This window comes from Misgurnus anguillicaudatus, chromosome 19, assembly GCF_027580225.2.
Source record: "Misgurnus anguillicaudatus chromosome 19, ASM2758022v2, whole genome shotgun sequence".
Classification (NCBI taxonomy): Eukaryota; Metazoa; Chordata; class Actinopteri; order Cypriniformes; family Cobitidae; genus Misgurnus; species Misgurnus anguillicaudatus.
The window spans coordinates 47,590,189-47,617,182 of NC_073355.2; the positions used below are offsets into that span (position 1 = coordinate 47,590,189).

Here is a 26,994-nt window from a genome sequence, read left to right on the forward strand (position 1 = left end):
CGTTACAATTATTGTGTGTGTGCGTGTGTTGAATGACGCGTTTTCATCCATCCGCTTCTCATCAGTGGATTAACTCAGTTTGCAAGTAAGTTACAGTGTTTCTGTGAACATGAATAATTTTAAATGTGCGTTTGTTCCTTCACATGAAGCCATTGAGTGTAAGATGACTTTGATTATAGTGCATAAAAACGTTTATGGTGCTTTTATAATACTGTGTCATTTTAAACACTTGTCAGTGACAACCATGGGTAACGTGCAGTATCGGAATTGGATCGGTCCTGTTAGTCCGATATCCGATCCAGCAAAAAAGGCCGGATCAGCCCCGATACCGATCCAGAATATCGGATCGGTGCATCCCTACTTTCCCACCCTAGACGTGATGGGTTCGTGACGAGATAAAGACTTGTTAATATTTAAAATTTATTTAACTTTGAACAAACTCTTGCCAGTAAATAACATAAATGTAAATCTACGGTAAATTACCGGCAACCCAGCTGCAATAACATTGAAATTTCTACGGAATTTTTTTACAATGTATGTAGTCGTCTTTTGCTTTAGCGGGAGCTGATATCTGCTGTTGTTTCATTCTGGTTTGCCATTGCATAAATTACATTTGGCTAAAATACTTGTGTTTACACATGTTGCAAAGTTTTATTCTACCAATGATAACACCGATTAAAAATAAACAAATAGCGTGCTGCTTTGTGGCCATTATTGTGTCATTTGAAATAAGAGTTTCAGAGTCAAAATTGCAAAGCACCACTTCAAATATGTTCACAAATGTTAGAGTTCCTGGTAAATAGGAAATAAGTTGCTATTTTTATTGTACTTACCTTAAAAAAAAGATAACCACATTAAATCAGCTGGACTTTTGTTATTAAAAGCAAGTAATATAGGCTACTAAAATAAAAGCGATGTGCTGTTTTATTTATTTACCGATGTTGCTCATAGACATCGACTGTATACAACATTCAGTAGTCAATATGAAAAATTCACATTAAAATCATAAAAAAATAAACATAATTTCCCAATAGACTTGACCAAGTCATACATAACACGTAATATTACAATAGGTACCCTATAGTTATAAAATACTTAGAGTATAAATAATTTATAATTCTTCATATTCTTACCCCCTTATTACCCCAAACTTAAAATATTGTTCCCTTATACCTACAAGTACGTACTGTAGAGGTACCCTGTTGTTACAAATAGGTACGCTGTAAATTCGGTTTAATTATGCGGTACTTTGCGGGCCGTAAAATAAAGTGTTACCATCAATCTCTCTACTCTATTCTAATAAACTCAGGGCCGGCCCGAGGCATAAGCGAACCAAGCGGCTGCTTAGGGCCCCGCTGGCCACCAGGGGGCCCCCGCCCCAATCGTTTTTAATTTTTATTTTTTTATACAATTAAATAACTTAAACAGGTAATATAAATGGATGAATGAATGAATACGAATTTATAAATGAATAATTAAAGACAAGAAAATTTTGATTTGCAGACAACTATGTGTCTGCAGTGCTAGCGTTTTAGTCAGGCGCAACATAGACACCTGCGCCACCTGCGCGTCAGCGCGCAAGTGCACGACGTCGTCACTCACTGTAAACAATGATGAGCCATTTGACATGTCACAAAAAAGGATATATCCCTCTGGGGCCGAAAAGAGAACAAAGAAAAGGACCGAGGATGAGGAAAAAAAGAGCAAGATAAAGGTATGTTTGCATGATTATATAGAGTAACGTTATGTTTAATTTGTGTTAGTGGTGTGACAGATCGACGTTAATCCGAGACCGTGATCGACTCACGGTTCGGCTCGCATGCGCTCAAATAGCGAAAGTTTATCATTTGCACGTGTTTCAAAGGCTTGCAAAAGTTAACATTTCAAGTGATTTTAAACAATTTATCCCGCAAAAAGGCGCTAAAGTGAGCAGTATTCTGCATGCCCATGCGGTTTAAATTGTCCAGCCCAGCTCCCTTCAGAGATCAGAACACTAACACTTGATTTTTAAACTTTAGAGAGAGTTACGCTATTTTGTGTCATACTGTAGTCCATTAACATACATTTGAGGAATAGAGCACTGAAAATAACATAACGGTTTTATGCTCCGCCGTCTGTATTTCCGTCTGTGTGAGCGCGCCGCGTATAAGTGCACTTAGTAGGGCACACATGGAGAGACGAACATAAAATCTTTCTGTTCTTGACAGGGCACATACAAACAAAGTGATCTCCACAGTACTCTTTTCCAATAAAAACATTTGTTTATGTCTTTGGGCGGTTTATGTATAGATTAGGCAGAAACCAGGTCCGTGCTTCCCTTAAAGAGACAGTAGCCTTAATTAACCTACTTAAATCTCTGTCATTAATGTTAATCAAACCTTCCAAGACAAAGAGAAAATCACTTCTGTAGCTCTAAAAAAGAATAATTATATTTAATTCATACAATAAGGTGTTATGATTCATTTGATTTGATTTCTGTACCTAATGCTAATTTTAGCCCTTATTTAATGTGCAACTTTGTTCTTTTTATAAATGTTTGTAAGTAATTTCCTCATTTTTTATTAGTTTTTCCAACCCCTTATTCTGCTGATCCGAAAAATGATCAGATCTGTGCCTCAAAAACCATAATGTGATCCGAACCGTGAGTTTTGTGATCCATCACACCCCTAGCTAGCATTGCTGTATGTGTTGAAGTGAACGTTCCAACATCGGTAACGTTCCAGCTTCATAGGCAAAGCACATGCGCTCTCTGTCTAAGATCTTTGGTAAGAGATGGTATTGGACTTTATGAGAATATATACCAATACCATGTTGGGTAGGGAGATTTCTGTGATGAAAATAGACTTCAATCTTATTTATATGGTGGGTAGTGATGTAACAGTGCTATCCTCATATTTATTTATTTATTGCTTGTTGTGTAAGTAATAAAAAATTAGCAAAATAAACTAATTCTACTCGATCAACTATGCACTTATCCAATGCTATTTTTTTCAGGAACACTGTTGAAGTACTTTGGAGCACAACCAACTCTACCCGCCCCTGATGTTTCATCAAGTGTCAGTGCCTCCACAGCTGATGATGCAGCAGATGAGGTTTTTCTTTCTGGCCAATGTTAACATTCCATAGCCTGTTAATATGACATGACACATTGAAGAATAAAGTATTTTATTTAAGTATAGATTTTTTTCATTATTTAACCTCACTGTATTCATTTATAATGTAACATTAGAGCGTGACATTTGTGTCCGCGTGGTGGGAGGGGGGCCCCCAAACACATTCTGCTTAGGGCCCCCAAGAGGCTCAGGCCGGCACTGAATAAACTACCATATTTCGACTACAAATATGACGCACTTTCAATAAAGATTAATGTTTCTAAGGGTGAAATGCTCTTTAAGTGGAATAATGTCACATTGTGTGGACAATTAACACTTGGAAAAGAAAAGGAAACAATAAGCAATCTCTCTCCTCAGAACGCGAAAACACTGTGGAACTGCAGGTAAGCACTGCAGCCTTTAAATTTGGTCAATTGATTATTTATTTTATTGTGACTATTAAAACACGTTATGAGATATCACCACTGATATATTTATAAGCAGCATGCAAAAAACATCTCTGACACTTATAAAAAATGTCTCAGGTAATGTATGTAATCCTTGTTCCCTGAGAAGGGAATGAGACGCTGCGTCGCCATAGAGACGCTTTGGGAACACCTTCAGGTGTGAATGTGTCTGAATGTGTATATCAAATCCAACCAATGGTGGAACAAGAGTTACATACGTAACCTGAGACGTTCCCTTTCGAGGGAACTCGCGCTGCGTTGCCATAGAGATGCTTTGGGAAAGCTATATTCCTAATCCGCCAGACTACGATATTTGGCAGCCAGACTGCCAAATAATGTTTGAGTATCAGAATCAATCGATCAATTTAAATATAACGCAGGGCTCAACGCAAAAAAAATTCCAGTGGTTCAGGTTTTCACTTGCCCTGCCAAAATTTTCACTGGCCCCACAAAAAAATATTTTTGTTTCACATATTAAAAAAAATAATTCAAACATCAAATATTATTTTACACATTGTATTCATCATTAGCCTGTCATGGCTATGGTCTCAGATATTTCTTCACAAAAACTGCACAAAACATAATTCATAAAAGAAATCTTGTTGCAAGAACGTTAACTAACCCATATTACTAAAACAGTGTTATTACATTTTATACAGTGTTGTTTTTTTCTGCCAGCACGCTAATAAAGTGCCTTAATCTCTTTCCAAAGAACCTCAAAGATAGTGTCTGTGAATCTAGAATTATAAATATTTAGAAAATGTTATAATAGATCAAAATCAAACAAACAGAAGTATGGAAAATATATACTGCATATATTTCCATGCAGTTCTATCCATTTTAACAAATAGTGGAGCATTTAGTGGACTTATTTCTTTAACGCCAGCTGATTTTTTTTAAGTTGCCAGCCAGCGCCAGCATTTTTTATGATTTTCACAAAAGTTTAATGCTTACCCCTCTGCTTTCAAACAAAATACAGTTTCATTACATCTTCATTTTTATTCATCACCTCTTAAATATGGGTGGGTTTTAAGGACATTTGTTAGAGATCAGATAATATCAGTGAATGCTCCAGTGTTTCATAAGTTGGGTAAGCACGCCACCTATTGGGTAATAGCGGAAATATAGATTGCCTTTAACTCATCATTGGTGGGGAAAGAGTTAACTACTAGTAAAGACGTTAAACCAAATATTTCTTACCTCGGACATGCAATATCTGTGTAGTACTGAGATCCCATATGAACTCTGTTTTTATTTTTTTAAGCAAGTCAATACGTTCGAATGACACAATGGCTGTTCATTCTTGATGACGTGATATGCTGTGTCGATATGTCTGTCAATGCGCTGAAAATTCTCCTCATTCATACGTCTCGCCATTAAGTTCAGTGGACCAGATAAAGAGTTATCAGACTTTTCTCATGGGCTTCGACGTTTTTTTTTTTTTGCAACAGTCACCACAACAGCCAATAAGGTAAGAGAAACTTTATGATGTTGCTAAGAAGTTTACGTTCGCGCCGCTTAAAATGCGTCTCGATGGTAACATTGCGTAAGAGTACATACAGACAAATGGCCGCAGACTGAAAATATATTTTAGTGACTGAGGGTGAAGCACTGGCCCGATTGGGCAACCGGGCAGTCCCTTATGTCGAGCCCTGTAACCTTAAGACATTCTTCTTTAACAAAGCATTCATATAAAATATGTCCAGTAAATGTACTTTTTCCGCACTAGTTATTTTGTCTAGAACAAAGCACTCGCATACCTCATATGGTTAATACACTATTGCCGCAATAGTTAGCCTGTCTGGAACTGAGTTGACTTAAACAACTATAATGTATGACACTTGCATTACATGCGAACAGCCCCTACGCTAATAGAACTCTGCTTTTGTCTCCCTGTCTCGTCCTCGACCCGAGGACAATGAGACAAACAGACCCAGTTCCTGTTGCTGTGAAGGTCATCGCACCACTGATCTACTGGCTGTCCTTCAATGTGATGCCTAGCCGATGCGCGATCAACGACCACCGGCTGAACCAGTTTAATCCGCTTACCAGCTTCCTATCCCTACTGTATCTATATATATATATATACATATATTAATCTCTCCCAAGGGTTTTTGTCCTTCTAGGAGTTTTTCCCACAGGGTTTTCTCCTAGGGGGGTTTTCGTCCCAGGGAGAGTCAGCCAACTTTGGCTTAACTTAGCACTTTACTGTATATGTAACATTATTAATACGCACGCTTGAACGGTTTAACCTTAGCCGCTATATTCTACTGCTTATATTAGGTCCGTGTACTTTTGCGTCCATTCATGTTTCCTTTATAAACCATGATATGAAAAATAAAATATAAACGGTTGTTGTATTTTTAAAATGCAATATTACATTTCAAAATTTAAATTCAAACTGTATTTAATTACTATAGCCACTCCTTCTATAAATCTTCGTTCAAGAAGGTTTATCTCTTTGGCTGCCACAAAGGCTCGTACTTCTTTCGGTCGTCTCTCCTTCCAGTTTTCTGCAGTTAATGACTGGAATGAGTTACAAAAATCTTTGAAGCTTGAATCTTTGGTCCCTCTGATTACTTTCAAACGATTAATATCTAACCTACTGACTCATAGCTGTTCGTGTTAATTTGTACTGTCACTTTATATTTTGCTGTACTACGCTACCTCAGTATTGGCTTTTATCATGTTGTTTGTATGTTACTGCTTGTCATTTTAACTCTGATTACTTATTGGTGGTAGCCATTTACTTATCATCTGGGGCTTATGCAATGATGTGTAGTTTTTACGAATGTTTGTACATTGTATTGTCTTTTTGTAAATTTGTCTTGTTATTTATGTGCAACTATTTGTTGTTTGCACTCGGCACTTTATCTTGGCCAGGTCGCCGTTTTAAATGGAACCCGTTCTCACCAAGATGCGTACAAATGACACGCAGTGTCATTATCGTGCAATAGATACGCCAAATTCCGATTTTGCGTGCATATGATACGCCAGTCCTTCCCATTCACTTATATGGCGAATCGTTTCGTGACGTTTTATTTATTGTTTTCTCATTTGTTTTCTGTTTTTTAGACCATTTTCGCTTGGTTTTAGGGTTAGATTTCAGATTTGTTTAAGCAGGTTATTTAAAATACAGGTTTCTCTATGTTTTTGTCTATATTTAAGCCATGGTCGCTTGGAGGTGGGGTTAGAGTTGGGGTTTGGGTTAGGATGTCATTTTTATATAACAAAAAGTTGTTCTAACCCTAAACCCAAGCAAAAATGGTAAAAAAAAAACAGAAAACAAATGAGAAAACAATAAATAAAACGTCACGAAACGATTCGCCATATAAGTGAATGGGAAGGACTGGCGTATCATATGCACGCAAAATCGGAATTTGGCGTATCTATTGCACGATAATGACACTGCGTGTCATTTGTACGTTTTTTTTGGTGAGAACGGGTAGTTTAAATGAGAGATTGCTCTCAACGTGCCTACCTGGTAAAATAAAGGTTAAATAAAATAAAAAATAAAAAAAATTTTTTTAGAACATCCTACCCAAAAAAAACAAATATTGATGTATTTTCAGATTTTTGTTTATGATTTTTGCACCTTTATTATACATTTAAAACTAAAATTAAAAACGCGATTATTAGCTATTTCACATTCAGACTTCTTTGGCAGTGATCGCAGTGCTTTGCTTCATGCATGTAAACATCATCATTCTACGCATTTTGTACATTTCTTCAAGTTTTGTCAAATTATGTTAACACAGCAAGCAAAAACCGAGACTCTAGTCCGGCCATGTGCAATAGGAACACACTTCTACCCTAAATAACCTTAAATTTGGTTACATGCCGCTTGTCAAAATAACTTGGAGAAGTAGGCCTACTGTATTCCATCATGTAAGCAACAGGTGCTCAATGTGTGTGCTTTAATTTCTTTTACATGCTGTAATCATACGCATCGTCTATTCTTGGGCTAGACTATTAGACTTTCACTGACAACCTAAATTTTGCCTTGTTTTAGCCAAAATTGCTTGCTGGGAAGCCGGTGCATGCGGAAGACAGATACACGTTTTATAATTAACGGCTATTTAAATGAACATGCAGTATTGCAGTCAGAAACAATTGACTAGTTTTAGATTCAGCCTGTGCGCATCTGTCATCGCAACAAGTTATGGTTCAGACACAGGTATTTAAACGCAAATCAACATTCATTTACAAAGAGAAATGTTCAAAGTGAACGGGAAGGACTGTGCGAAAATAGAGAGATTATGCAGTATAAAAAAAGACTGACGTCCGTCTGAAACAGTAAAAAAAGTAGTTTGTTATTTATATATATGATATAATTTTCACAAATCATGCTCTATCTAAAACAGTCAAATTGGCATGAACACCGACTGCTTGTTGATTGAAAATAGCCGTTATAATCGTAAAACCCCTCAATTGAAACTGGAAAACTAAGCGGAGGAAGAAGACCCCCAGTTTAAGATTAATGTAAAATAAATGTGTTGTTTTACACTTGTATTGAAATTTTTATTTTTTCATTAAAACCTTTAAAACCCGTTTTCATTTAGTCATGGAAGTAAAATCTTCTTCCTTTATTTCTTAACGCCATTCCAGCATCTACGGCTATATTCATGGCGAGAACCAGGTAATCCATAAACAAGTTTATTCAGACAAGTTGATTTATACACAAGTTGGGGGAGGGACCATTTGGTATCTCCAATTTGCCTAACTTTCATGTTTTTGGCCTGTGGGAGGAAACCGGAGTACCTGGAGTAAACCCACGCTGACACAGGGAGAACATGCAGAAACTCCACACAGAAAGGCCACCTGCCCCATGGAAGTAAAAAAGCAGGCTTTTAATTGCTTTAAATGGCTATCCATTATATCATCAAAAAATAATTTACAAGTATATAAGAAAAGGTTTGTACTGTAAAAATACTTTATTTGTTACGTTGTTACAAACAGGAGATAAAGAATTTACAAACCGCAAAGTCTCCGCAAGGTTCAGCACTTGGACAGCGTCAGTTTTTTATAAGCATTACTTAAAAATGTTTCTCATCTCACCATATCCACAGGTACAGAGTCATCATATACAATAAATCCGTGAGTTAGCATTTAAAAACATTTAAAAACAGATGCATTTGTTTAAAGCAAAGCATTTATTTACCAGGCTGCAGGTGAAGCAGCTCTTTGTGCCTTCTAACGTCTCATAATTAGTCCATATTTATGTCCAAGAGACTCAATAATAATCTTTCACATTCAATCCTTAAACCTTTCATATTTAAAAACGTTTTCGTGCTGCTGCGCATTCATGTATCATATGTGTTAAGCAAACCCGCGTTGTCGTCCCGTCTCGGCGCATATAATGCGCTCTTTAAATAACAAAAAAAAAACATATTGCGCCATTGACTTTAGACTTTAGACCAGGTTTTTGTTGCGCTGCATTGCGCCGGGCGTAAGATAGAGCCCATTATCACAAATCAACATTTATAATTTCAAAAATTGTAGATGTTCAGTCTTGCCAGTTATAATCTACGCGTTTAATATAGTCTAAATGAGTAAGAAAGGCTGTGATGTTCACGTGCATAAAGCCGCGCTCTGCGAATTCACAGCCAGAAGAAGCCTTAATGTGAAACAGCAAAACTGTGTAAGTAAAGTAAATAAATTACAATTATTTGCTTTTCAATTGTAAAATACTATTAAATAATTAGAATAACTTTGTATTTTGATTATCTTTTCACCAGTTTAAAAACAGAAAAAGAGAAAATCAAATTTTTCGTTTTTATATTTATTGGTTAAAAAAGAAAAATGAATGGACGCAAAAGTACACGGACCATATTATCTATTCATTTTCTGTGTTCTCCTTTACATCTACTCATGTAAAGCTATGGGGAGCCAATTCTGCTATATTCATAAATAAATAAATACATAAATAAATATACAAGGAAATGTAAAAAAACAAAAATAAATGTGTATTTATACCTGTATTTCTTTATTTATGTATAATTGTATTTTTTCACACTATTATTTATTTATTTATTCATTTATTTATACATTTATTTATTTTTACTTTTATTTATTTTCACATTTATTTATGCATAAATGTATTTATGTCTACACGTATTTATTTATACATTTATATATTTCTATATATATTTATTTCCACATTTATTTATTTATTTATACATTTATTTATTTATTCTTTTCTTCGTCTGTATGCTAATGAGGGGGGCGTGTTTTACCTCAGACTTAGCAATCGATCTCTGAGTGCCAGTGCTGAAACTTTGAGGCCACAGTGACACCTGGTGGTGTGAAAAGCTAACAAAGTTGCACATGGAGTGAATGACTTGGAGATGTGTAATATCCAAAACCTTATTTCAAGTTTTAAATCATTTTGTGTCACCATAACTGTGTATATATAGGGTCACTATACATAGCATACATACTGTACTCAGTACATGGCCGTAAATCGCCATCTGGTCGTGATTTCTAAAATGTCTTGGCATACATAAATATCAAAATGCACGTTATCAACATATCTGATGACAGACCTTTGTAAGTGGACAGTATGCTCCAGGGCATTTACATTAAATGTTATTAATAGTGCATAATTTCACGCGTTTCCATATTAAAGTGTCCACTTACAAGGGTCTGTCATCAGATATGTTGAAAACGTCTGTCAGAAGTCAAGATGGCCAGAGAATCACCAATTCCCCCAATGCTGCAGCGAAAAATTGTTTTCTGAGTTTCTAAGACAAAAATTGCAATGAGATTGAAGTTATCATCATCTACAGTGCATAACATCATCCAAAGATTTAGAGAATCTGGAACAATCTCTGTGCGTAAGGGTCAAGACCGCAAAACCATACTGGATGCCCGTGATCTTCGGGCCCTAAGACGGCACTGCATCTGTCATGGGCTTGCCAGATCTTTTGTATTAAACTCAGGTCTGAGTGTATCTGGCAAGACCATGACAGTACTATGTTCTGTGTGAGGGACATGTGGAGTGATATTATATGTGTGGCTTCCACATGTTCCCAGTGTCTTGTTGCTGTCATGGTCTTGCCAGACCTTGGTGTAGATTCAGGTCTTATTTCAGAGGGCAAGATTATGGCAGCATTGTGTTTATGTGGGAACACGTGTGTTTTCACATCATGTGTGTGTGACACGTGTTCCCAGTGTTTTGTCACTTTCACCCTACTCCCTTATGTACTCGTGTCTTACGTAATTAATTATGTTCACCTGTTCCCCATTGATGTCGTGTCTTTATAATGCCCTTTGGTTGTCTGTCGTGGGCGCGTTCATTGTCTACAGTTGTCTACAGTCAGGTTTTCATGTTATCCGTGTTCTGACTTATGATTCTGTGTTTATTTAGTTCCAGTGGTTAGTTCTTGTTTCGTGTTATCATCCGTGTTTATTTACCTGTTTTACCCCACGTGGGTTTTTGTGTTTATGCTTTAAATAAACTTTTAGTTTATTTATTACTTTAGTCGTGTCTGCGTTTGGGTTCTGTCTTTTGTTAATTCCAGTCGTGACAGAATGAACGCGCCCAATTGAACCCAGCGGACACAGCATGCAGTGTGTGTCGGACCCGGAATGGTGGTCCTCGATTGCCAACCAGACTCTCTCCGGCAGTAGTCCCTTCCCACCGCAGAAGGGGCTTCCCCTTAATGACTACGCCCGGGCGGTCGAGAAGAGGAAGGGATGTTACCCGGAGTTTTTAGCCAGCGCCTATCTGGTGGCGGGTATGGATGACCCTCCACCGATGCAGGAGCGAGGTAGTTTACTCCAGCTGTCCTACTGGGATTTGGTAGACTGCCTCGCTCAACGACAGAGCCCAGCTGAGACTGCCCGACCCCTTTCACCTGCACCTAAGCTAGGGGGTATCCTTACGGGTGGCGATCAAGCTGGGGAAGCCTGCTCTCGTTCCCCCGGCGCGGGAAACTACCTCCGCGGCCAGTCTCCGTCCTGACCTCCCTGCCTCTAGACGGAGGAAAAAGAGGACGAAGAGAGCTTCGGAGTCGGCGCAGCCGGAGCCTCGTCACCCGCCGGTGCAGCCGGAGCCTCGTCGCCCGCCGGTGCAGCCGGGGACACGTCACACGCCGGTGCAGCCGGAGACACGTCACACGCCGGTGCAGCCGGAGACACGTCACACGCCGGTGCAGCCGGAGACACGTCACACGCCGGTGCAGCCGGAGACACGTCACACGCCGGTGCAGCCGGAGACACGTCACACGCCGGTGCAGCCGGAGACACGTCACACGCCGGTGCAGCCGGAGACTCGTCACACGCCGGTGCAGCCGGAGACTCGTCACCCGCCGGTGCAGCCGGAGACTCGTCACCCGCCGGTGCAGCCGGAGACTCGTCACACGCCGGTGCAGCCGGAGACTCGTCACACGCCGGTGCAGCCGGAGACTCGTCACACGCCGGTGCAGCCGGAGACTCGTCACACGCCGGTGCAGCCGGAGACTCGTCACACGCCGGTGCAGCCGGAGACTCGTCACACGCCGGTGCAGCCGGAGAGACGTCACCCGCCGGTGCAGCCGGAGACACGTCACCCGCCGGTGCAGCCGGAGACACGTCACCCGCCGGTGCAGCCGGAGACACGTCACCCGCCGGCGCAGCCGGAGACACGTCACCCGCCGGCGCAGCCGCCTGCGCAGCCAACTGCGCAACCTGGACCACGTCACCCCTCTGCTTTTCAGCAGAGTTGTGGGACTCATTTTCAGCACCCTGGACTTTTTGTTCCCCCTGTTTTTGCCCCACCACCCCTTCATCATGTACTCTTTCTGTTAAATCACCCCAACCCGTTTGTCACTTATGTTTGTTTACCATTGTTAGTTATTGTAATTTTGTCATGGTTGTCTTCTGTTGTGCAGTCTCTCGTTCCTCGTGTTTAATGTTTTGTTTTGTGACGTCTAGTATCCGTCATTAAAGAAGGGGGTACTGTCATGGGCTTGCCAGATCTTTTGTATTAAACTCAGGTCTGAGTGTATCTGGCAAGACCATGACAGTACTATGTTCTGTGTGAGGGACATGTGGAGTGATATTATATGTGTGGCTTCCACATGTTCCCAGTGTCTTGTTGCTGTCATGGTCTTGCCAGACCTTGGTGTAGATTCAGGTCTTATTTCAGAGGGCAAGATTATGGCAGCATTGTGTTTATGTGGGAACACGTGTGTTTTCACATCATGTGTGTGTGACACGTGTTCCCAGTGTTTTGTCACTTTCACCCTACTCCCTTATGTACTCGTGTCTTACGTAATTAATTATGTTCACCTGTTCCCCATTGATATCGTGTCTTTATAATGCCCTTTGGTTGTCTGTCGTGGGCGCGTTCATTGTCTACAGTTGTCTACAGTCAGGTTTTCATGTTATCCGTGTTCTGACTTATGATTCTGTGTTTATTTAGTTCCAGTGGTTTGTTCTTGTTTCGTGTTATCATCCATGTTTATTTACCTGTTTTACCCCACGTGGGTTTTTGTGTTTATGCTTTAAATAAACGTTTAGTTTATTTATTACTTTAGTCGTGTCTGCGTTTGGGTTCTGTCTTTTGTTAATTCCAGTCGTGACAGCATCACATACAGGAATGCTACTGTAATGGAAATCATAACATGGGCTCAGGAATACTTCTAGAAAACATTGTCAGTGAACACAATCCACCGTGTCATTCGCTGTTGCCAGCTAAAACTCTGTAGGTCAAAAAAGAAGCCATATCTAAACATGATCCAGAAGCGCAGGTGTTTTCTCTGGGCAAGGCTAATTTAAAATGGACTGTGGCAAAGTGGAAAACTGTTCTGTGGTCCAACGAATCAAAATTTGAATTTCTTTTTGAAAAACTGGGATGCCATTTCATCCGGACTAAAGAGGACAATGACAACCCAAGTTGTTATTAGCGCTCAGTTCAGAAGCCTGCATCTCTGATGGTTTGGGGTGGCATGAGTACGTGTGGCATGGGCAGATTACACATCTGGAAAGGCACCATCAATGCTGAAAGGTTTATCCAAGTTCTAGATACATATGATCCCATTCAGACATCGTCTCTTTCAGGGAAGACCTTGCATTTTCCAACATGACAATGCCAGACCACATATTGCATCAATTAAAACATCAAGACTGGGTAGAAGGATCTGAGTACTGAAATGGACAGCCTGCAGTCCAGATCTTTCACCCACAGAAAACATTTGGTGCATCATAAAGAGGAAGATGCGACAAAGAAGACCCAAGACAGTTGAGCAACTAGAAGTCTGTATTAGACAAGAATAGGACAACATTCCTATTCCTAAACATTGGTCCTCCTCCATCTATGGGGAGCCAATTCTGCCATGTTCATAAATAAATAAATACATAAATAAATATACAAGGAAATGTAAAAAAACAAAAATACAGAAATAAATAAAGAAATATATATACATGGAAATGTAAAAAAACAAAAATAAATGAGTATTTATACCTGTATTTCTTTATTTATGTATAATTGTATTTTTTCACACTATTATTTATTTATTTATTCATTTATTTATTTATTTTTACTTTTGTTTATTTTCGCATTTATTTATGTATGGATGTGTTTATGTCTGCACGTATTTGTTTATGCATTTGTGTGTTTCTATATATATTTATTTCCACATTTATTTGTTTGTACATTTGTTTGTTTCTTCTTTTCTTCGTCTGTATGCTAATGAGGGGGGCGTGTTTGACCTCAGACTTAGCAATCGATCTCTGAGTGCCAGTGCTGAAGCTTTGAGGCCACAGTGAAACCTGGTGGTGTGAAAAGCGAACAAAGTTGCACATGGAGTGAATGACTTGGAGATGTGCAATATCCAAAACCTTATTTCAAGTTTTAAATCATTTTGTGTCACCATAACTGTGTATATATAGGGTCACTATACATAGCATACGTACTGTACTCAGGACATGGCCGTAAATCGCCATCCGGTCGTGATTTCTAAAATGTCTTGGCACACATAAATATCAAAATGCACGTTTTCAACATATCTGATGACAGACCCTTGTAAGTGGACACTTTAATATGGAAACGCGTGAAATTATGCACTATTAATAACATTTAATGTAAATGCCCTGGAGCATACTGTCCACTTACAAGGGTCTGTCATCAGATATGTTGATAACGTACATTTTGATATTTATGTATGCCAAGACATTTTAGAAATCACGACCGGATGGCGATTTACGGCCATGTACTGAGTACAGTATGTATGCTATGTATAGTGACCCTTTATTAAAAACAGTTATGGTGACACAAAATGATTTAAAACTTGAAATAAGGTTTTGGATATTACACATCTCCAAGTCATTCACTCCATGTGCAACTTTGTTAGCTTTTCACACCACCAGGTGTCACTGTGGCCTCAAAGCTTCAGCACTGGCACTCAGAGATCGATTGCTAAGTCTGAGGTAAAACACGCCCCCCTCATTAGCATACAGACGAAGAAAAGAATAAATAAATAAATGTATAAATAAATAAATAAATGTGGAAATAAATATATATAGAAATATATAAATGTATAAATAAATACGTGTAGACATAAATACATTTATACATAAATAAATGTGAAAATAAATAAAAGTAAAAATAAATAAATGTATAAATAAATGAATAAATAAATAAATAATAGTGTGAAAAAATACAATTATACATAAATAAAGAAATACAGGTATAAATACACATTTATTTTTGTTTTTTTACATTTCCATGTATATATATTTCTTTATTTATTGCTGTATTTTTGTTTTTTTACATTTCCTTGTATATTTATTTATGTATTTATTTATTTATGAATATGGCAGAATTGGCTCCCCATACTCCTCCAGCTGTTCCTTATATGTACATTTAACTTTTCCGGCCTCTTATCGCTACCTGTCCCAACTTTTTTTGGAATGTGTAGCTCTCATGAAATCCAAAATGAGCCAATATTTGGCATGACATTTCAAAATATCTTACATTCAACATTTGATATGTTATCTATATTCTACTGTGAATAAAATTTAAGTTGATGAGATTTGTAAATTATTCCATTCCTTTTTTTACTCACAAATTCTACTGTGTCCCAACTTTTTCTGTTTTGGGGTTGTATAAAAAAGGGATATGTGCAATTAGCAACTTTTTTTCATAGTTTTGATTCACTGTGATTAAATGTACTTTAAATATGACTTTACCAACAACAGTGTGCAAGCAGAGCAGGCAAACTAGATTAGAACGATTAACATTAGCCGTTAGCCATGCAGATAATATATTAGTTGCCGCTATTTAACAGTATTTACATCACATAACTATAAATATACACTTTTGCAGTAATAACGAAGGCAATGTAATAAACACTATGAAAAATGTGTTTACTGTGGGTGGATTCAGCATATGAATTTGCCTTCAACTTCAATCTCTCATTCAGTTTCACTGAGTGGGGGACTGGAGAGTTAAAGCTGCATGCCGCCACCTAGTGTCCTGGATGAAGGAATTTTCCAGATCTGAAAAGATTCGGGGCTTTTGACAAAACATTCAGGGCTTGAGCCCCAGGAGCCACCCCCTCGCTCCGGCCCTGCCTTGAAGCACCCGGCTACCTTTCAAGGTACGTGCAAGCAAATACAAAAATTAAAAGACAGTCAATGCTAATGTAAACTCTGGTTGGATAAGGATTTAAAGTTGGATATGAAGATGAAATCTGACGCATTTAGCTTCAGTGTTAAAACTGATCAAATAATTGCTGCCTTGGGTTCTATGTGGGCTATAATGGCAATCATTTTTAAAAAATAATATGGGAAAAAATAACTATAAATTAGTTCATTTTTGGCAGAGGTGTAAAGAGTAGCTGAAAGCCATACTTGAGTAAAAGTACAGATTCCTAGCTGTAAAAATTACTCCACTACAAGTAACAAGTCACCAATTTAAATACAACTTGAGTAAAAGTATTAAAGTAACCCAATTTAAAAGTACTTAAGTATTTTTACTCGTTCTGAATGTTGCCTTAAAGATGCACTAGTCCTCAACACAAAGAGACATTTTTGTCATCTGAATTCATTTAGTTTTAGTCTAATTTTATTCAACTAAATGCCATGAGATTTTAGTCTACATTAAATTTAATTTAAACCCATTTAATTTTAGTCAAGTATTGTGTACTTGAATGTGCCATGCTGACAAATATATAGCCTAACTGTTGTTATATAAATATGGTAACACTTTACAATAAGGTTCATTAGTTAACATTAGTTAGCTACATTAGTTAACATGAACTAATAATGAACTGCACTTATACAGCATTTTTTAATCTTTGTTAATGTTTATTTCAACAATTACTAATACTTTATTAAAATCTTGTTAACATTAGTTAATGGACTCTGAACTAACATGAACAAACAATTAAAGCTTAAATTTTTATTAACTAACATTAACAAAGATGAACAAATACTGTAACAAATGTATTGCTCATAGTTTGTTCAAGTTAGTTAATACATTAACTAATGTTAACTAATCAACCTTATTGTAAAGTGTTACCAAATATTCTTACATAGGCCAATCCTAAAAAAGTTATAATCTAAATATATCAAAAATTCCAGTATTAGAGTCCAGTAGGTTGTTACAGTTAATATACAGTAACAGAAATTTGCACATTAAAAATGTGAAGTTGTTCATTTGAAACATTAATTGAAAACACATTTTAGTAGACGTAACACCACTATCTCACATTAAGTGCACTACATTCCTTCAGTCATGCATCCCTCTTTACAGTAAATACATTACAGCATACTTGATTAAATGTGAGGACAGTGAAATTGTACACTTATTATCAATCTTATAATGTACTTAAGTTACTCAGGCAATCATTACAGGACATCGCTGGTTTATTTTGGCTTATATTGTAAGCAGTGTTGGGCAAGTTACTTCCAAAGTGTAATACATTATATATTACAAATTACTGTCATTTGAAAGTAATTAGTTACATTACAATATTACTGTCTCTGAACTGTAATGAGTTACACTACTTTTGCATTACTTTTGAGTTACTTTCATCAAAAAAACAGAAGTATGACTAAGCATTATAAAATGTTAAAATGTAGTTTGTTGCTGCTTATAAATCTAGAAGTTATGTGTTGGCCCTCGAGCTTTGAATAGGCAAAGTGAAGATTTATGGCAAAATACAGTAACAATCACTGTCAGAATCAAAAACATAGACAAATGATCTGGTAAAAGTCTGGTAAATTATGGTACACATACCAAACACAATAGAGCCCACTATAATGCAACCTATAGCCTAATAACATGGCAAGACACGCAACCTCTTTTCATTTCTATTCTTAAGTGATCACTCTTAATTCAGATTCACAGCACAAACCTGGCATGCACTGGATTGACACAACTTATCAAAAAGTGCTATTGGAGGATCAGGCCTCAAGGAATAGGGCTTGGGCGTCGTGACGTCATTACTTGTCGTGGCGGCCATGTTGATAGCCTCCTTTACTGCTGCGCTCCATGCTGAGCTCTGTTTATAGTCATACTTTCTCTCAATCGTGTGTCTTAATTTGATTAATTTGTCGTTATTTTTTCAACCATGGTAAACCGTTGCTGTATTAATAATAAAGTAACACATTAAAAGTAATTTACATTAAAAATGACAGATAAGGACAAAACTTCATTATGTTTTATTCGATATCGGAAACCAAACATCAACCTCAACCCCTCGGTAATGTGTATACATGACATATAAATTACATTTATATATACGAAAGTGAAGTATAACATCTGAATATTAATTTATATAGCTTATGTCAACATTGAACATAAGGGAAATGTCCCGGTTTACTCGCCCAAAATACGGGAAAATTTCAACATTCATCTTTCTGTTGCTATCCCTCTGCTGACAGCAAAAACTGCTGCATTAACTAACTAGTTGTGAAGCTAGGTCGTACGTGACTTTGCTTACAGATTGGCGTGAAATCGTGCTCTCACAACAACCACGCTGTTATTTTAAAAGGCTCTTTATTCACTCTTTTTTCATAAGGATCCAGACCGTTAATAGTTCCGATTTTGTCCACATACCGGTCCCTTCTTCCCTGTTTAACGTATTCCAGTAAATTCCACATCCTTTTTCGGATTTTAACATCTTTTTTCTTTCTTTTAATTCTCCCAAATCTGCCGCTTCTCCTCGTTCAACTTGCTGTATGTTTACCTTCGCGAGGCCACCAACATGGCCGCCACGTCCCAGAATGCAACGCGGCGCCCAAGCCCTATACAGCTCATTTCAGTACAATATAAGGATAACATGTAGGCTAACATATAATTGCTTAATAAAACACAGACAAACAGAGGAACACTGCTTTTGCCAAACAATGAATATAGGCTCCCATACAAAGGCTGGTAAAACTTTAAACAGTGATGTTTAAATGTACTAAATTATATTTAGATAACCATGTTTAAGTCTTCACTATGTTATGTTGTAGTTTAGGTTGCTGTTTGTAATAAAACTGTAGATAGCATAGGAATAGCCTAGCACTGTAATCATAGCAAAGCTTACCTTGTCATTGCTGGTGTGATATGGATTTTACTGGCAACATTTGTAAAAGTTTTTTTACTTCTGAGGTTCAAGCAGCACAGGAGACCGATAGAAACTTTCTGTTGCTTTTACTTAGTGCTCTTATATGCGTGTGCGGCGCTACCGGACCTGATTGCGACCACTTTAGTCAATGCTTACGGCCGCGGACTTCTACATGTCTATATTTGACGCGCACCGCGTCCAAATCGCATTTCAAATACAAAGTTAAAGTAAAAATTAACATGTTGCATACAGCACATGGAAACAGACATACGCTGCGGTTTAAACCGCCTACTTCCATACTATATGGTAGGCAAAGAGTACGAGAAGTAGTGATTTTCGCCCACTATATAGTATAGAAGTATGCGGTTTGGGACGCAGCCATAACTATTACACGCAGCTTTTTCATGTGTGGATGCTGGTCGCGCGCATTGGTCAAAAATAAAATAATTAAAATAACACAGTCTAATTTTGAAATGCATTGTTGTAACGCGCTCGTTACTAAGACTGTAACGAGTAAAATATTACCAAAATTTTATTAGTAATGCGTTATATTACTGCGTTACAGCAAAAACTAATATATTACTGTAATATATTATATTTTGTAATGCGTTACTCCCAACACTGATTGTAAGTTATATCAACCAGCTCAGGTTAGCTGATAAAGTAGCATCAGAGTATATAAAACATTTGTGCTTGCCTTTGAGGTGCGGGATGGCCCTCCTGCAATCGCGCATCACTTTTGTTTTGATTGCAGCATCACATGTTTAACAAAGGGTCCCTTGACAGAAGCAAATGTGATATGCATCCATATTTGCGCTTTATCTCTTCTCTCAGATAAGACGCTAACTTTTCTCTACAGTTTATGACATACGCAGCACGCAGATGTCCCGCTACGGTGGCTCAACGCAAGCCATTCAGCGTTTGACATCAAAGTACCGCGAGACCAGACTTCTCCATATGCATTTGATTCGCTCTCGCAGTACTTTGATTTCATACGATTGCCCTGCGTGGCGCCACATGAGGTCCCTCAGTTGTGTGTGTGCGTACCTCGCGACAACAGATTCTATCCATCATAACCCTTTGACACTTTCGTCTCGTTTTTATTTGACGAATAATCAACGTAGCGAGTAACGTTAAGTGTCTTTTCAAATGTAGTGGAGTAAAGAGTACAAATACCCAATCAAAAATGTAATTGAGTAGAGAGTAAAAGTTGCTTATATTTTTGATACTCAGTACAAGTACAAAGTAGCCCAAAAATACTTAAGTACAGTAACGAAGTACATTTACTTAAGTACTTTACACCTCTGATTTTTGGAACTGTGAACTAGTTCAAAATTTTGAACTATGAACTGAAGTAGTTCATTTCAAAATTTGTGAGCGGTGAACTGAACTAGTTCATGTAGAATGTGAACTTTCCCAACACTGAAAACCTCTGCTTGATAGTGACCCTAACAACTTGTCAATCCACCTGTGGTCTGTGATCTGTTGGTACAGTCTAACGCACAACAGCTTTTTCCCATTTAGACCCATTGTCTTTGTGTTTCTGCTGATTTCACACGGTACTTAAATGCTGCCGCTTTGTCTTTTGCCACCAGTGAGCGTAACTGCAATCACTTTTGCTGAAGGTGACGTCACATGCATATCCTCTATTAACCGTATCCCCCAGATAAGTCCATACATAACATTTTCATCTCTGTGCATGCCGTAACTCTGTCTGACGCAGCCACCGCTAGCCTAGCTTAGCACAAAGACTGGAAGCAAATGGCTCCAGCTTGCATACTGCTAACAATAAGTGACAATATAATGCCAACATTTTCCTATTTATATGTTGCCATACCCTAGCATTCATACAAAACACCAGAAATCAACAGGCTATAATGATGCTCATTGAAGATAATTTAAAATATTTTTAGTAAAACATATCTGAATATTGGTACATCCCTAATAGTGATAATTACACGTAGGTTCGATTTCATCCTATAACACAGGAACTGACAGGCGAATGACATCCAAGTTCCGCTAGATCGGTTTGAAAGCAAACTCTTCCGATGATTTGTCGACTCACCCTCGCTGTACTTTAATGTCATCAGCCTGTCGTCCTTGCAGCGCAGCTTGAAGTTGAAAACAATCTGTAATAGGTGGGTTCCTCTTGCAGGAGGTGTCATGATGACTGTTGCTGTTTTAATCTTTATTTTCACAAGTAAAATCCTTTTTTGTTTTAACATTCAAACAGACTCACGGTTCTCACCAGCACTCGCGCTATGCATATTGCATTTATTATTCCAGAAGTAATATAATTTGTTTTCTGTTAATAAATAAACATGTTCTGTTCCACTGGGAATTGTAGTGCAGTCGAAGTGAATTGTATTAATTATTTGCATGGATTTTTGAATATGGTCACTTGTGCAATAAAAACTGCACGACGACAAAAGGTAAGACTAGTTTTTGCATTTACTGTTTTACTAAGAGTTTTATTTAGTGTTTTAGTCTTAGTTGGTTAACTTAGTTGTCTAAGCTTAGTAGCTTTATCACATCATTTAAAAGTCTTTATTGTGTGTTTATTAGGTAAATATTGGCAGTTGCCATGACAAGATTTGTGAAGGGATGTCACAGTATGTTTTGTTTTTATATGTATTGTTTTGGTTTGTCTGTTGCTGGAGTTGCACTTAGAATTACAACATTTGAAAAGCATTATTAAACAACCATGATTTTCAGTTTCTATTTTTGTTTTCGTTTGTATTGCTTCCATATTGCTGTCTGTAAGTGTACATCCGTACAATCTTAGTATGATTTTGTACAGGTTGGTGGAGTATGTACACATATAATGTGGTTTCATAGATTCGTTATTTGGGAATGGCCTTTTTGTACAATGAAATGTTGCCATACCCTAGGTTTTCGTGAAAAGCCACCACTGGGTGGAACATAGCAGAAGTTTATTAGTGGATTTGAGATTTCGTTTAGGCTTATAACAAGTAATTAATTTAGATAAATTTAAAGCAAACCAAACCCTGTGTGAACACACCGTCATTGTCCCTCAACCCAGAAAAAAAATACTTCATGTAAGACTTATTGATATCGAAAATCAGTCAGTTAATTGATATAACTTGGAATAGACTATAGCTAGTTGAAAAAGAGACAGGTTTGAAAAGCTATTAAGGATCTAACTATAACCTACTTCATAAATTTGTAAACATGTATGAAAGTTAATATGAAATAAAGTTTGTCTGTCTAATAATTTCACAACACTTACCCTGTATTCATCATGCATTTCTGTTTTGGGGAAAGTTTCATGCTGTCTTCACAGCCTTGTGGTTTGTCTTGTAAATCAAAAGAAACAGAAATAACACACAAAAATGTTAATGTTCTTTTGCCCTTTAGAATATTTTAACATATAAAGCAAGTACTTTTAAAGGGGACATATTATAAGACCTTTTTAAGATGTGAAATAAGTCTTTGGTGTCCCTAGACTACATACGTGAAGTTTTAGCTCAAAATAGCCCATAGATCATTTATTATAGCATATTAAAATTGCCATATTGTAGGTGTGACCAAAAATTTGCTGTTTTTGGTGTGTTCTTTTAAATGCAAATGAGCGGATGAAAGGCAAACACTGATCACAATGATGGTGGTTTGTTAAAATTGAAACTCAATTGTGCTGTCAATTATTTTCTCTCTTTTTTTTTGCACTAAATGGCAATGCCATAGTTGGATAATACATATAAAAGGGCTCATTATAGTTTTGTGTACGTCCTACGGCATAGCCTACGCTTAGGCACAACGGCATAGGCTACGCTTAGGTTTTCATATATGCTTTTGTGTTGTCATCTGCGTCGATGTGCAAACACACATGCAGACAGCTTAATAAAGAAGCAGCTTGGCCATTTAACCCACAAACAAAGAAGAAGAAGCAGCTTGCTGTGTATTTTTTTTTTTTTAGAAGACCAGCAGTGATGGAAGTAAGCCAGCGACTTTTGTTGCAGTTTGAGTTAAATCACCCCTCAACTTTGAGTTGGTCCATCTTTGTTCCAAAAACTTCCCACTGTTGCAAACGGAAATACCTATGACAGTTTTTTTTATTTGAGGGGAAGGGTTCTTGTGGACCAATCACAGCACTTGCGTTCCGCTTAGAATGGATGCATTGTTGAAATTTTGGCAAGGGGCACGTCAGGATACGCACAGGCTAAGAATAACTTGCAGTGTAGACCTTACGCACAATTATAACTTGGGCTTAAGGGTTGTTCTTTTTCACATTTTCTAGGTTGATAGAAGCACTGGGGACCCAATTATAGCACTTAAAGAGTAACTAAACTCTAAACCAACTTTTTTTAGGTAATGATCTGTAAGAATGGGGCTTTATTAGTGCTGTTCATTGATTTTAGTAAGTTTTTTGACATTTGGATATAAAGGGCCCTATTTTAACCATCTGAAACGCAAGTGCGAAGCGCAAAGCGCAAGTGACTTTGTGGGCGGATCTTGGGCGCTGTTGCTATTTTCACGGCGGGAGAAATAACTCTTGCGCCAGACGCAAATCAATAAGGGGTTGGTCTGAAGTAGGTTCATTATTCATAGGTGTGGTTTGGGCGTAACGTCAAATAAACCAATCAGAACGCTATCCAACATTCCCTTTAAACGCAAGGGTGCAAGTTCCATGGCGGGTTGCTATTATTATGACGGATTTACCAGGCGCACGCCAGGAGCGGTTCACAGCCAAGGAGACCCAAGTTCTTGTAAGAGCAGTCAAAGACAGAGAAGTTGTTTTGTATGGGGATAAGAGAAACCCGCCCAAATCAGCGTCGGTTAAACAGCCGTGAGAGGAAATAGCCACAATTGTCTCATCAGCTGGCTTCCCCATCGTTGCACCAAGCGCTACAATGATGTAGGGAGACGGGGGAATCCCAAGCTTTCCAGCATAAATCGGGCACGCCGTGTAACGGGAGGTGGATCTGCCTGTACACATGACCTGACGCCAGCAGAGGACATCGCTGTGTCCACCCTCACCGCTGAAAGTGTTTGGGGCTTTGAAATCGGAAACGCAAGCAAGGTCCAACCCCAAAGTACACTTACAAATCAAGTTCACATACATTAAGGTTTCTTATGAAAACATTTTAATTATTATTTACATAAAATAAACGTAATACAGCCACTAAACAAACTTATGAAAATATTTTAATCGTTATTTGGATGAGAATTTTTTAAAGCAGCCACACAATACATAACAACTATCACCACAATGCTCACCACAATGATTTACCTTATCTCATGTGTTAATATTTTTTATTGTAACAATTTATGATTTGCAAAAATAACTGTTGCATCTGTGTAGATTAGATAAGCAATGCGCGTTGTGCACGCTATACATTATGGTCAAGCATGCGCCCTTAAAATAGCATAATGAACCACGCGCAACGCGCCACTGACTTTAAACTAGTTTTTTTTGGTTAGTATCGCAATTGTTTTTTGAAACTGCAAAATAGCATAAGAGATGTTTTGCGCCGGAACACGCCTCCTTTTTTGCGCTGAACCGCCCAGGGAGCACAAGTTCATTCCCTAGTTTGCCAATGTGCGTCTGTGGAGGGAAAAACCCGCTTTGCGCCGGTGCAAAATACGAAATGCATGCGTCACTGACAAAGTCAATTGCGCTGGGTGCAAGATAGATCCCAAAGTGTTTCAATACTGCAATATATGGTGTAAAAACGTCTTCTGAGTGCTGCCCTCTTCAGGTTGAACGGTGGCTACTGCAGTTGAATTTTCCTATTGGATGTTGGGTCCAAAAAATGACTCATGACGTAAGCAGGTTCAAGATCACCACGCCCTTGTAACTATCTCACCACACACTTCGTTCGTCCCCTCTATCTCCGTTGGGATCTGCCCACTTTTCTTGCATTTTTCAAATATTGCCAGTGGGTGGAGTCAGGCTCTGAACAGGGGTTTAGTTACGCTTTAAAGAGCACCAATGGTCCGATTCATGATTTTACTTTTTTTAGTGTGTAGTTGTGTATTAGTACATTTAAACTAGATGCAAAAGGTACAAACCCCAAAGTAAACAATGACCCCAACTTATAAAACCTGGAAGTATTCCCTTAGACAACAGTTCAAACTGTATGTTTTGAGGATTGTTCTGAATATAATCTCTATCAATAGTCCTTCACAAAAATGGAATTATCTCAGTTTTTTCTCAAAATGTTATATTTTTGAAAAAACCTACCTTTGAGGGGTGATTAAAAAAAGAACAAATGAAGGTAGGATGAAACTTTTTTTTTTAAAGCAGATGCTCAGTTCTTTCATTTGGTATATTGTATGTTTATATATTTAAAGAAGAACATTTTCTGAAAGGCATTAAACTTTTGTGACAATCATGAAAAATGCTAGCGCTGGCAACTTTTTTGTAAAACGCCGGCTGAGAGTTAAAGACGAAGGGCGACAGTGATCATGGATCACTGCTGTGTGGATTCGGCAGCCAGCCCTTCGAAAAATAAGTTTATTCAAGTGTGCTAAAGTATACATCTTTTAAACTAAAATAAGAAAGTATACTTTCAGTTTACTTTTATGTACTTCTCTAAAATGTACTTTAGGTACTTCTCAGAAATATACTTAAAATTGTACTAAATCAGCAAGTGACTGCGTGTATGTTTGAATAAATCTGAAGTATGTTTAACTCTTTCCCCGCCATTGACGAGATTTTCCGTCTTTCTGCAATACCGCTATTATCCACTAGGTGGCGCACTTCCGCAACTTTTTAAACCCGGAAGTATTGCCCTATGGCAAGCTGCTGCATGTCCGTGTTTGTTTTAAAGATCACTCTGAATGGGATCTCTATGAAAAGTCCGTCACAAAAATGGAATTATCTCTGCTTTTTGCTCAAAATGTGGTGTTTTTGCAGAAACCTACCCATATTCAAAAGCTGATTACAAAAGAACCACTGAAGGTAGGATGAAACGTTTTTTTTTTGTTTGAAAGCAGAGGGTCTGTTCTTTCATTTGGTATATTGTATGTTTATATATTCAAAGAAGAACATTTTCTGGAAGGCATTAAACTTTGGTGAAAATCATGAAAAACGCTGGCGCTGGCTGGCAACTTTTTTTAAAAACGCTGGCGGTGAAAGAGTTAAGAAGTTCAAGTATGTGTATCTCCATGTCAGCGCAATATCACAGACAAGGATACACATGTATATGTGTCTTAGAGCGCAGCACGCACAGTTGGCTTTTGAGGAAACTGGCTGTGTGCTCTGTGAGCATTCCTGTGCACGTGTTGCGCTCCAGCTTCGCGCTTAGAGAAGGATATATCAGGCTTGCGCCTTCACGGATCCGGTCCCGCTTCTGTCGAGGCAGAACGGTGACTGCACTCGTGCGTGCAGGCGGCAGTATCCCCGCCTACTCCGGTGACATCTCTCTAGGAAGCTTGGGCTCGCGGTTGCGATCCCGCTTTTCAGCGGCGGTTGCACTCGTGGGAGTCGCCATATGATTTCGGTATCTCCGCCTGCATGTGAAGTTCCTCTCTCTCTCGCCGGATCGGGAAGGCGCTCTGCGTGAGAGCCATATATTTTCAGCTGTCTATCTCCGATGGATCCTCTTCTTAATCTGCCTACTGTTTGAGGCTAAACGTGCAGTTTCCACGTGAAGCCTCCTCTTTTTACAGTATGGAGGTATTATATACATACTTTTTTACACCTGTATGTGTAGGCTATGTATGTGTATCTGCCTGTCACAGCCTGCATGAGCTGTTTGTCATTGTTTGATAAGTCAAACAGTTTGTGTCTATGCTAGCTGTGCACAGCATTTATTCTCCTGATCGGCCGCTGGTGCGCCATTAGTCAGATAATGATTTTGTGTGTTACGATTCGAGACCCTCATCTGCTGAGGCGGGTGACATCTTCGTTCATGGCACTCACTT

General features: G+C 38.2%; 1 pseudogene; it reads right to left on the reverse strand.

The window, feature by feature from the left end:
• Positions 1-26,994, reverse strand: part of LOC129426222 (interferon-induced very large GTPase 1-like) — a 57,312-nt pseudogene that overhangs the window by 21,803 nt on the left and 8,515 nt on the right.